The sequence below is a fragment of the Coregonus lavaretus genome (genome assembly GCF_964263955.1).
Source record: "Coregonus lavaretus genome assembly, chromosome: 12".
In the NCBI taxonomy this organism is placed as follows: Eukaryota; Metazoa; Chordata; class Actinopteri; order Salmoniformes; family Salmonidae; genus Coregonus; species Coregonus lavaretus.
This window is the reverse complement of record NC_139999.1, coordinates 16,711,109-16,723,949: the sequence shown is the minus strand read 5'-3', so window position 1 is coordinate 16,723,949 and position 12,841 is coordinate 16,711,109. Positions and strand designations below refer to the sequence as shown.

The window sequence follows — 12,841 nt, the reverse complement described above, 5'->3', positions numbered from 1 at the left end:
TATCTACCAAAGTTTGCTTTCACAGCCGTTTAAACTAAGTGCCTCAAATTAGAGCACACATTTTCATTTGCCTTATCCTGACAAATTAATTAGCTGTGCAGAGTAATGCTGGGAGGAAACGTGTGGTGCCCTCTCAGACGTACAGTACACCAGCCAAGCTGCATTACTGTAGCTTTACAGTTCATTAACGAGAGCCCTATTACCCACACATACACACTCACTTGCCTGATGCTGCTGCACGTAAATAAAGAAAATGACAGGCCTGAACAAAATGTCATTGAATTTGCAGAGGGAAACTCATTCAAATGAAGAGACACACGTGCTGTTGTTGGCCTGCTTAGACTAATATCATCAGTTAGGCTTGGTTGCATTTTCCAGCACAGAAACAACTGGGTATGTGACTGTTTATTAACTAAATGTCCAGCGTCAGGAGAGAGAGTGAAACAGTGCATTATAACAGGTGAAGTTGTGTGTTTGTTTCTAGAGAATGAAGGTAGATAGTGTAGTGTAGTACAATGAGGCTTCCTTCACAGTGACTAAGTGGGATTCTCTGATTCTCTCAGTCGTCTGATCAACTCATCTCCTTACTTAATGAGGCACGGAAATGCTAATCTGGAGCTTAAAATAACCTTTAATTTGCAGACATTGACGAGCGTTTAATTCATCACAAACTGGATAATCTCACCCCACACACATCCTAAATGTGTTTACACGGCAGAGCCTTCATCTAGCTACCCGCAGAGCTTTGATTTAAAGATGACTTTGTGCTGGGAGATAAAGTCAACAGTTTGAGTCCGTATGGAACAAATCCACACTTCCTGCTTGGAGAGGTTGAACCAGACAGACAACTCTGTTGGAGAGATATGCTATACTGCAGCATGAATGAGAGGCCTTCCTCTAGATACTTTATTCAGTGCATTGTTTTGAGCAGGAAATATTCTGCTTGTATGCGGGCTGCTCTGCTCTGCTTGTGGTGGTATGGTGATGTATGACTTTGGGTGCATGCTGGCTGTAAAGCCGTCTTTCTGTCAGTCTCCAAAGCATTGAACAGACAAGCTGCAACCCACAGCTACCAGGCATGCTTTGCCTTCCAACAGATATGCATTAAACCACATAATTTCCATCAAAACATTGGTCAGAGTCCAGAGAGTGGTACCAAATCAGTGCTTTCAAATTAAGCCTAACTATGCTGTCACATTCATTGGGTGGAAACGAAGCCATATTGAGGGCTTTATCATTTGGGCACAACACTGAGGCTGCCAATACTGCTCTAACCAGCGTGCACAAACTGGCCATTAAGGTGTGGAGGTGTCTGGCTGCCTCAGGGCAGGGGTCAGCGGTCACAGAGGGCATCGTCTAGTCTAGACTCACCTGACTGGAAGATCCGAGCTGCATCCTGCACGGCTGCAGAGACCAGGGCAAAGTGCCTGTAGAGCGGGTAACACAACACCCTCCTCCCAAAGGCCACCAGGACCTCCTGCAACGAGCTGTACACCTGAAAGAAAACAAACCAAAAAGACATACTGCATTTTCATCATGGCCAGACACATTAAAAAAGGGAAACCTTACAAAAGAAGAGTAAGGGACTTCATCTTTAAAAGTTTGGCTCAGCAGCCTCTTGCTTTTCTCTTTCCCTCCAGCACTAAGCAGGCTTGCCCACTCCTAATTGCAGTCCCTTTTATAGAGGGGGAAATAAGCGAGGAACTCTTAAACACCTTCTGCAACCGCAGCCTTTAAATTGTTGGTGGTCCTTAATCACTTTTTTAACGCAAGGCTTTTCTCTGCATCGGTGGACAATAGAGCTGAGAGAGAGCCCTCTGCTTCCCTTTTTATTCATCCTCTCTGGCTTGTTAAGACTGTGCTCAGAGAGAGTGTCTCGTTGCATGTCAGCAGGGCTCATCCCCTCTCCCCCGGGGCTGTTTAGCAGCATGGCTGTAAATAAGACAGCTGCACACCAACCACCAACCCTGTCTGAATGGTTAGGAGGCTGGTTAACAGCTACGCCAACCCTGTCTGAATGGTTAGGAGGCTGGTTAACAGCTACACCAACCCTGTCTGAATGGTTAGGAGGCTGGTTAACAGCTACACCAACCCTGTCTGAATGGTTAGGAGGCTGGTTAACAGCTACGCCAACCCTGTCCGAATGGTTAGGAGGCTGGTTAACAGCTACACCAACCCTGTCTGAATGGTTAGGAGGCTGGTTAACAGCTACACCAACCCTGTCTGAATGGTTAGGAGGCTGGTTAACAGCTACACCAACCCTGTCTGAATGGTTAGGAGGCTGGTTAACACTTTACGCTCGTAGGAATTGGCCTATATGGATAGGGCTAACCTGAAATGTTTCTTACAGAAGAAATATTAAAAGCATATGCATAACCATGGTAGCAATTGAAAGGGAACAGTTTGGAGATAATGTGGAAATTGTGAGTACACAACAGTTCACCTGCCACAAGATTGAATCCAAACATTACGCTTGATTTTATGTGCATTTTACATTTAATGTACTTTGCCGCATTTGTTGATAACGAAATCTGAAAATACTCTGGATCCATTCAGTAAGATAAGACTATTCCTGGAAAATGTGGGGTATGTGCAACATAAGACAAATAAATGACAACGTTTGAGTGAGAGGTCTAACTGGTGTCTCCAAGGGGCCACACACCTCTTCAAAGTGTGCACAGATCTTAAGCAATTTCAATGTACTTTTATAACTCAAAGAGCCTTCAACTATAAAAGTACTTTTTTGAACTCTCCTAGCTGTGCCGTTGAGGAACTAGAGCAAGCACACTTTTAGTTTAGTTTAGAACACAACCCTGCATCCCTGCCATCACACAATTACTGTTGTTGTTTACGCAATCCAAAAACGGTCCATTATAAATTGCAATCTGGGTCAGGTGGGCATGATTTGAAAGCTTGTTCTATTGCCAGCATGACTAGCTAAGTTATGAAATATGATCTTAGAGTGTTAGGCAATTCAGAGAAACAGATCGTAATTTTGTTGCTCATAGAAAGGAGTCATGAGTGCATTCAGGTGTGTGCGGCGCGTCAAATTTTCGGCACAATAAACAAACATAGGCTCATTCTGTTGAGAACAACCGAGGGTTTGACGCCATGTCATCTTGTAACAGTACACTCTATGACATGAGTTTTATGATTTGGAAATGCACATTTGGACTCACGGGTGTTTAGCTTGCTAGTATGACATCAAAGTCTCATCTTTCAAAATACATCGAGTCCTCTTCATTTACAGCTTTTACCTCACTCAGACAACAAAACATTTGCAAAAGTTGCCCAATTACCGGGAGCAGGGTTCATACACATTTTTCCCCATTACTTTTAACCAACACTGTAAGGCTGCTCTCTGATCCCATGTACCATTTCCTGTCATTGTACAAGGCACTTAACCCCCCACAAAGCAGAATAGCTGTTAGGCAACTGTAAAAAAAACACATGTGGTCAACCCTCAGTCTGAAGAGCTACTGGGTGTGCAGGCTTTTGATCAAGCCCTGCTCAAACACATCAGAGCCAGTTTATCAAGGTCCGGTTAAGCAGGTAATTTCGAAAATGTGGTTTGTTAGAGGGAAACTGGAATAAAAGCCTGCACACCCATTAGCTCTCCTGGAGGATGGTTGACCACCCTTGATGTATATATAACATTACAACCAAATAAGTTTGATTCCTTTTGAAATAATTCGCTCATTCAATATATCAAAAGATTAAATGGCTATGGTATGCTACAAATCTTTTTATTCAGCTGAAGCAACCCCACATATTTTCTCCAGGAAATGTACCGTTTTCAAGTTTAGTCATACTTATCTTAGCTACCGTAGCTACCTTAGAAGTGTTTACTTTGCAGGCTGACCAGCATCTATTGCGTTGCAATGTCCCATACATTGAATGCCCAAATCAACTGGAAGTATCTACAAAACAAGTTTTAAAGCCACATAATCGAAAAGAAAGGCTACATCAAATCTTTTTTTCCCAAAATTACTGTTCATGATTCACAAATTATTATTTTGATTCACATTATTCGATTCACTGCGATTGAACCGAATCCCAACTAATACAATAGCGAAGTGAATCGTTCATTTGCACATTTTCGTGGAACAGTTTAATTTCATTTAAAATAAAGTCTTCATATCTCAAAATCAATGTCACGTGGTTAATCTAAATTCTATCTAAATGACAATGCTACAAATCTAAAAGAAACTTCTACTGCCATTGGCAAAATGTAAAAATAGCCTACATCAAGCCAACAAATAAAAACATTGCAGCCAGCCGGTAGAAAATATATTGATAAAAATAAATATCCTATAAATCACATTGGCTACGCATGGCCTTTCTGCAAGGAACTTGAACCATTGTATCAACTATTAACTTGGTCCGGCTGAAGCTTGTTCTAGCAAACTTGCAATATTGTATAATATTCTGGGCCCTCAGAGTTTGCCAGTGAGCTCCGGACAGACAGACACAGCTGTAGGCTATTTGCGCAAAGGATAAGAAGTAATCAGGTAGACCTTTTTTATGACGTTTCCACCGGATCAGAGCATGACATTTTTTCCCCTTTCATGCTGAGTGGTTATCGAAAGGGAGAGAGTTGGAAAGATTTTTCAAATAGGCTACCTTGAGGAACTATTGTCATTCTCAATGGATGTAAAACCAGACTTTGTTTACTTGCTGTTTGAGGCAAACACAAAATTACTTTGAGAAGTTACACAGTGATGGTGAGTTAAGACAATCAGAAATAGTATCAGATCCCCAGATGGGCACATTTATAAGCCTACATTCGCGTGCAGGCCAGGTAGCCTAGGCCTACTTCTATGCGTAATCAGGTGCTTGTCCGTACACAAGATTGACAGGAGCGCTCCAAACAAAAGACAATGAACAAATTGACAACTCGTAAATGGAATGAAATAAACCAAAACTTACAACGGGTAAGACTGTAATAATAATATATTGAATGGATTAACAGAAATTACTGTAAACAAACAAACATTGTAGATGATAAATGATGGTAATTAATGGTAAATGTACTAGTGGTGATACTGCTGTGCCATCCCTGCAGCCTCCGCAATGGATTAGTCCACTCAGAAAGGCGGCTCGTGTGCCATAACATTTTTTTTACATATTTGCCACTGCTGGACAAAAAAAAATCTTGGTCAACCAAAAGCCTAACGACCAAACAATCGACCAGTCGACTAAATGGGGTCAGCCCTAAAACAGTTACTAGAGGATACAAGATACACTGAGTATTCAAAACATTAAGGACACCTGCTCTTTCCATGTGAAAGACTGACCAGGTGAGTCTTTCCATGTGATAGACTGACCAGGTGAATCCAGGTGGAAGCTATGATCCCTTATTGATGTCACTTTTTAAATCCACTTCAAGTCAGTGTAGGTGAAGGGGAAGAGACAGGTTAAATATTTTTTTTTAAGCCTTGAGACAATTGAGACATGGATTGTGTTTGTGTGCCATTCAGAGGGTGAATGGGCAAGACAAAACATGTAAGTGCCTTTGAACAAGGTATGGTAGTAGCTGCCAGGTACACCGGTTTGTGTCAAGAACTGCAGGGCTGCTGGGTTTTTCATGCTCAACAGTGCGCTACCAGTGCACCAGTAGATGACAATCAGTGGATATACAGTTGAAGTCGGAAGTTTATTCCGTCAAATTCCCAGTGGGTCAGAAGTTTACATACACTCAATTAGTATTTGGTAGCATTGCCTTTAAATTGTTTAACTTGGGTCAAACGTTTCGGGAAGCCTTCCACAAGCTTCCCACAATAAGTTGGGTGAATTTTGGCCCATTCCTCCTGACAGAGCTGGTGTAACTGAGTCAGGTATGTAGGCCTCCTTGCTCGCGCACACTTTTTCAGTTCTGCACACACTTTTTCTATAGGATTGAGGTCAGGGCTTTGTGATGGCCACTCCAATACCTTGACTTTGTTGTCCTTAAGCCATTTTGCCACAATTTTGGAAGTATGCTTGGGGTCATTGTCCATTTGGAATACCCATTTGCGACCCAGCTTTAACTTCCTGACTGATGTCTTGAGATGTTGCTTCAATATATCCACATAATTTTCCTTCTTCATGGTGCGATCTATTTTGTGAAGTGCACCAGTCCCTCCTGCAGCAAAGCACCCCCACAGCATGATGCTGCCACCCCCGTGCTTCACGGTTGGGATGGTGTTCTTTGGCTTGCAAGCATTCCCCCTTTTCCTCCAAACATAACGATGGTCATTATGGCCAAACAGTTCTATTTTTGTTTAATCAGACCAGAGGACATTTCTCCAAATAGTACAATCTTTGTCCCCATGTGCAGTTGCAAACCGTAGTCTGGCTTTTTTTATGGCGGTTTTGGATCAGTGGCTTCTTCCTTGCTGAGCGGCCTTTCAGGTTATGTCGATATAGGACTCGTTTTACTGTGGATATAGATACTTTTGTACCTGTTTCCTCCAGCATCTTCACAAGGTCCTTTGCTGTTGTGGGATTGATTTGCACAGAACGCATCTCCTTCCTGAGCGGTATGACGGCTGCATGGTCCCATGGTGTATATACTTGCGTACTATTGTTTGTACAGATGAACGTGGTACCTTCAGGCGTTTGGAAATTGCTCCCAAGGATGAACCAGACTTGTGGAGGTCTACAGTTTTTTTTCTGAGGTCTTGGCTGATTTCTTTTGATTTTCCCATGATGTCAAGCAAAGAGGCACTGAGTTTGAAGGTAGGCCTTGAAATACATCTACAGGTACATCTCCAATTGACTCAAATGATGTCAGTTAGCCTAACAGAAGCTTCTAAAGCCATGACATCATTTTCTGGAATTTTCCAAGCTGTTTAAGGCACAGTCAACTTAGTGTATGTAAACTTCTGACCCACTGGAATTGTGATACAGTGAATTATAAGTGAAATAATCTGTCTGTAAACAATTGTTGGAAAAATTACTTGTGTCATGCACAAAGTAGATGTCCTAACCGACTTGCCTAAACTATAGTTTGTTAACAAGAAATTTGTGGAGTGGTTGAAAAACGAGTTTCAATGACTCCAACCTAAGTGTATGTAAACTTCCGACTTCAACTGTATATATATATATATATATATGGCTCTTTACCCAGCTGCAGCAAACTCAATCAAATGGTAATGCACAGTGCTAAAAATAGGCCTGGTTGAGAGCTTTCCTCCTTCAGGGGCTGGAGCAGGCACATCTAGATCAATAAAAGCCTATAGATCAAGAAAGGGCCAGAAGCTCAGAATAGCCACCATAGGGAAGCAGTGCCAAAGCCCATACTAAGGGATGATTTATGTAAGGGATAAACGCTGACGTTCTGTACATTACCTTGGAAATAATGGACGATGCAGCGTGACGAGGCAGAGCAGAGTCCCTTTGCAGAGTTAATTTTTCCAAGGTAATGTACAGAAAGGAGGTGTTTATTCCGCTTATACCACAGTTGCCAAAGAAAACAATATGAAAACACAGATTTACCAGTAGAAATACATTTATTTCGTTGATATTTTCATTTTTATAGGCAAATTCATACTTTCTCATCTTGTCACGCCCTGGCTCTGGGGACTCTTTAATGTTGAGCCAGGGTGTTAGTTTCTAGGTTTAGTTTTCTAGGTTTATGTCCTAGATCGTGTGGATCTATGTTGGCCAGGGTGGTTCCCAATCAGAGGCAGCTGATTCTCGTTGTCTCTGATTGGGAACCATACTTAGGCAGCCTGTTTGGCACAGTTAATTGTGGGATCTTGTTCTGTATAGGTTTGTTTTGGTGTAGAACCTTTAGACTTCACGTATCATTTTATTGTTTTTGTTCGTGTCACTGTTCCTGCTCCCCGCACCAAGCCAGTGGTGCGCGTCGCCAGCCCGGTCCGGCCTGTTCCTGCTCCCCGCACCAAGCCAGTGGTGCGCATCGCCAGCCCGGTCTGGCCTGTTCCTGCTCCCCGCACCAAGCCTGTGGTGCGCGTCGCCAGCCCGGTTCGGCCTGTTCCTGCTCCCCGCACCAAGCCAGTGGTGCGCGTCGTCAGCCCGGTCCGGCCCGTTCCTGCTCCCCGCACCAAGCCAGTGGTGCGCGTCGTCAGCCCGGTCCGGCCCGTGCCCGCTCCCCGCACCAAGCCAGTGGTGCGCGTCGTCAGTCCGGCACGGTCCGTGCCTGTTCCACCTGTGCCTGGTCCGGCACCGGTCAGCTGCTCCACGCCGGAGCCAGAGCAATCCGCTCCACCGGTGTTCAGTCCAGCTCCGGCCAGCAGGGCCAGACCACGAGGGCGAGAGAGAGAGTGGTGGTCGCGCCCGGAGCCGGATCGCCTCTGAGGCGGAATGCCCACCCGGCCCCTCCCCTGTGGTGTTTAGTTGGGGGGGGGGGGTACTGTCACGCCCTGGCTCTGGGGACTCTTTAATGTTGAGCCAGGGTGGTAGTTTCTATGTTGTATTTTCTATGTTTCGTTCTAGTTCGTGTTTTCTATGTTGGCCAGGGTGGTTCCCAATCAGAGGCAGCTGATTCTCGTTGTCTCTGATTGGGAACCATACTTAGGCAGCCAGTTTGGCACAGTTAATTGTGGGATCTTGATCCGTAAGGTTTGTGTTTAACCCTAGGACTTCACGTATCGTTTATTGTTTTGTTTGTGTGTACTCATTAAAAGAATGTACGCTTATCACGCTGCGCCTTGGTCCGGTTCTTACGACGATCGTGACACATCTTTTGGTTGCTAGAGACACGACCCAGTCGTTCATTCGATTAGTTCGATATTTATGGCTGCGACCAAGTCGTTCGTTCTATATGTTCTGTTGCCATGCTCACTTGCAATGTTCTTATCCCTTGCTTGCTAGCTAGCCAGCTAGCTACGGCTAACAGACACGACCTCTGCAGCCAGAATAACAGCAAAGTAGCTGTTTTCTATTGACATTCATTTGGATACATCCATAACAATAAGCTGATAATGCCCGATTTTGCCTGGCATAGCTAGAAAAGTTTGCCTTCTCGTCAGGACACTCATCAACACTGACTGTTAATTACGAGGAGATCGCATTGCATATCAAACACTAGGCTAGAAGCTAGCTAAATTGTTTGTTGCCAAACCTGCCAATATGACAACTGAATTAATAAATATTAGTTGCTGAAAACAGCTGGTCAAACTAGAAACATGTGGGAGGATTTGACAGCTTTAGCGTCGGATGGGACAGGAAAAATTCCTGTTCTTCACTCCCAGAAAATATGTCTCTGCAAAAACAAATCAATGCAAGTTTTTCCTTGTTGGACCTGCTTTTACAATGTATCCAATTTCAGTGTGTGCGCTTGTTGGTTTAGCTTTCTGTAACTTTGTAGCAGGTACGGTCCGCATGTGTAGGCGCATATTGCTTCATGATTGCAAGGTGTCCCGATATCTTTTCCAACTGTCCCGTTATCTGGTTTTAATGTCCATTCTAGAATGTTTTCTAGCCAATCAGAAACGACATTCAACAATGCTGTGGAATAATCAATGATAATTAGAGTTTACTTAAATAGGGACTGCCCCCCTAATACTTACCTCAAGCCAGCAGAGAGTCCCACTGAGTTTTCCGATGGTCCATGGTGATTCAACCTGCAGTCTACAACACGCGAGAATGCTATGATATCAAGAACAGGCAGGTCCAGGTCACACACTCTTAAACACTCAGTTCCCAGTGTCCATTATAGATCCTTTACATTAGACGAACACAACTCCGGAAAAGCAGACTTTGTTCCAGAATGTCTATGGAGTATCTGGCCATAACACCCCAGATGTTAATATAACATTCACAGATGACTTCACAGGTAGCTGTCTAAAGTATGTCTTCAAGGCAGTAGTAAGAATTACAGCTCTGGGTCTGACCCAATGATGTATATAAACACATTAATATGTGAACATGACATCTATGGTCTCACCAGACAATCTCTCATAGTAGACCTTTACTCTCTTACTTCCACCTCCATTTGTGCTGCAAAGGACTGGGAGTTCCATGTAGTAGGGGTTAGTGACATTAAGACAACATTGAGCTCTCAAGATCCCTACAGGATATTGGTGTAAGCCCATGTTAAAGCTTTGACATGGTGGAGGATGTAGAGATCTGCCACTCAAGGCCAACTGCAATGTGACGATCTCTTGTCGGTCGTTGATTCACGTTGTGCTCTCCCTCTGTAGTGCACACTTTGTAGCAGTATGCTAGGATGATGTCCACCAGGCTGAGCCACACCATGACACAGGCCTTCTTGTCCAGGAAGTAGGAACGGTTGGTGAACTTCCTCAGTTGCTCCTTCTCATCATCAGTGAAGGACACTGCTGCAAAACAACAGTCCAAACTGGGTTTTACACAGGCCTAATCATCCTGACCTGTTTTACAAATGCATTCATTTGGAAGGTCTGTAGTGTGGGAGGAAAACACTACTATGTTGTCAGTTCATTTGGAGAGAATCAAGTCCCTAATGAGTGTCTTCCTCAGTAACTGATCAAGATACCCTTCGACCCAAATTACATTGGTAAAGTTTTATCTGCAACTTTCAGTGCTGAAAACCATGCTGAAAAGTCAGCACTTTCTCTGCAGCTTATGGAACAGCTGAAAACAATCCTTCCCTTTGCCTGTTGAGTGGGGTGCAAGTGGGGAGGGGGGACAGCCCCTATGCTGAGCTCCTGATGTGAGAGGGGCGCTGGTGTGTGGGCCAGCGCGCGCGCGCGCACACACACACAGACACACACACCGCAGCAGCAGTTTCAAATGATCCTCTTGGCTGCACTGGGCTCTTGGCTCTGCTGGCAACTGGATTCCTGCTGCATTACGTCAGGGCTTAGATCCCTGCAGACGGTACCGGAGTCCCTCGCCAGTGCATCTGCAGCATCCCAGCCTGGCCAAGCAGAGCACACGCACACACACCTCCCCCTCACCATCCATCCAAGAGACATCATATGTCCCATTAGATCTTCCATTCAATTGTATCCAATCTCCACGGCACTAACTAATCTCAACTTTGATCCTAGCCAATCAAGTGTGAGGGGGAGGGAGGGTGGGGTCAGATGAATGGAGATTAATTTGTGACATAGTTCCTCCAGTCTTCTGAGCAGTCTTCTGAGCAGTCTGCCCCGTAATGTGGCCCTAGCCCCAAGTCCAGATGGTGCCAGTGACATGGAGTAAATATGCCTCCATTAATTGTGCAGGAGGCTGGAAATGACCTCATATACAACTCTACATCACTGAGGAGCTTTTGACGTATGACTTTGGTGGTTCAGAACAATGTGGGGCACACAGGGTCCTCAGAAACTTTAATTCAGCTTATGTCGATTGCCTTATATTCAAACATCAGCGCTTGAAGTTTTATTGAAAATGCAATTGTTTGAGATTTAAATTTTCTGCAGTGAACCTGCTAGTCAATGCAATGAATATAGTGATGAATCACAGACTGCCACTGGCATGTCAAACCAGCCATAAGAAGTGCTGCAGGTCGAGACAGGGCTGTCATGTCCGATCAGCCCTGGCCACTCAGTTCATTTGGACACAGTGGACAGCTGTGGCCTGTCAGTGCTCTGGCCTCGACACAGGGGAGAGAGAGGGGGTACACAGGCCCAGGGTGGGGGGGTTCTACTTCATTAGCACTAGTGTCTACACCCATCTGTCAGCTGACATACAGGTAACTGTCTCATTACTCAAATGAGGCATACAAAGTATAATGAAAGCAGGTGCTTCCACACAGGTGTGGTTCCTGAGTTAATTAAGCAATTAATATCCCATCATGCTTAGGGTCATGTGTAAAAATGCTGGACAGGCCATTATTTTGGCCATTATTTTGGCTACCATGGCTATGCCCCAATAGGATGACAATGCCCCCATCCACAAGGCACGAGTGGTCACTGAATAGTTTGATGAGCATGAAAACAATGTAAACCATATGCCATGGCTGTCTCTGTCACCAGATCTCAACCCAACAGAACACTTTTGGGAGATTCTGGACCGGCACCTGAGACAGCGTTTTCCACCACAGTCAACAAAACAACACATTTCTCATGGAAGAATGGTGTCACATACCTCCAATACAGTTACAGACACTTGTAGAATATTTGCCAAGGTGCATCGAAGTTGTTCTGGCTCATTGCGGCCCAACGCCCTATTAAGACACTTTATGTTGGCGTTTCCTTTATTTTGGCAGTTACCTGTATATCTTTGTCTTAGGGGAGGTGAGGGAGGGAAAAAAGCTGAAGAAGGCCAAAATCCAATCAAATCAAATCAAATGTTATTTATCACATGTGCCGAATACAACAGGTGTAGACCTTACACTGAAATGCTTACTTACAAGCCCTTAACCAACAATACAGTTTTAAGAAAAATAAGTGTGGAGTAAAAAAATAGATAAGGAAAAAATAAGAAAGAAAAAGAAATAACAAATAATTAAAGAGCAGCAGTAAAATAACAGTAGCGAGGCTATATACATGATGTACCGGTACAGAGTCAATGTGCGGGGGCACAGGATAGTCAAGGTAATTGAGGTAATATGTACATGTAGGTAGAGTTAAAGTGACTATGCATAGATAATAGTATGAACCATTTTTTTTTTTTTTATGTATGCACTCACTAACTGTAAGTCGCTCTGGATAAGGGCGTCTGCTAAATGACTAAAGTGTAAAATGTGATAATAAACAGAGAGTGGCAGCAGCGTAAAAGAGGGGGTGGGTGGAGGGACAATGCAAATAGTCCGGGTAGCCATTTGATTAGCTGTTCAGGTGTCGTATGGCTTGGGGGTAGAAGCTGTTAAGAAGCCTTTTGGACCTAGACTTGGCACTCCGGTACCGCTTGCCGTGCAGTAGCAGAGAGAACAGTCTATGACTAGGGTGGCTGGAGTCTGACA

General features: G+C 44.2%; 1 pseudogene across 1 annotated transcript in view; it reads right to left on the bottom strand.

Moving 5' to 3' along the window:
• The window catches only part of LOC311138344 (protein SHQ1 homolog), a 55,772-nt pseudogene that overhangs the window by 15,347 nt on the left and 27,584 nt on the right, over positions 1-12,841 (bottom strand). Inside the window, exons 7-9 of the transcript in view lie at positions 10,132-10,289; positions 9,519-9,572; positions 1,345-1,495 (exon numbers count right to left, since the gene is read on the bottom strand). The product of the transcript in view is annotated as a protein SHQ1 homolog (transcript). The remainder of the gene's footprint in view (positions 1-1,344; positions 1,496-9,518; positions 9,573-10,131; positions 10,290-12,841) is intronic.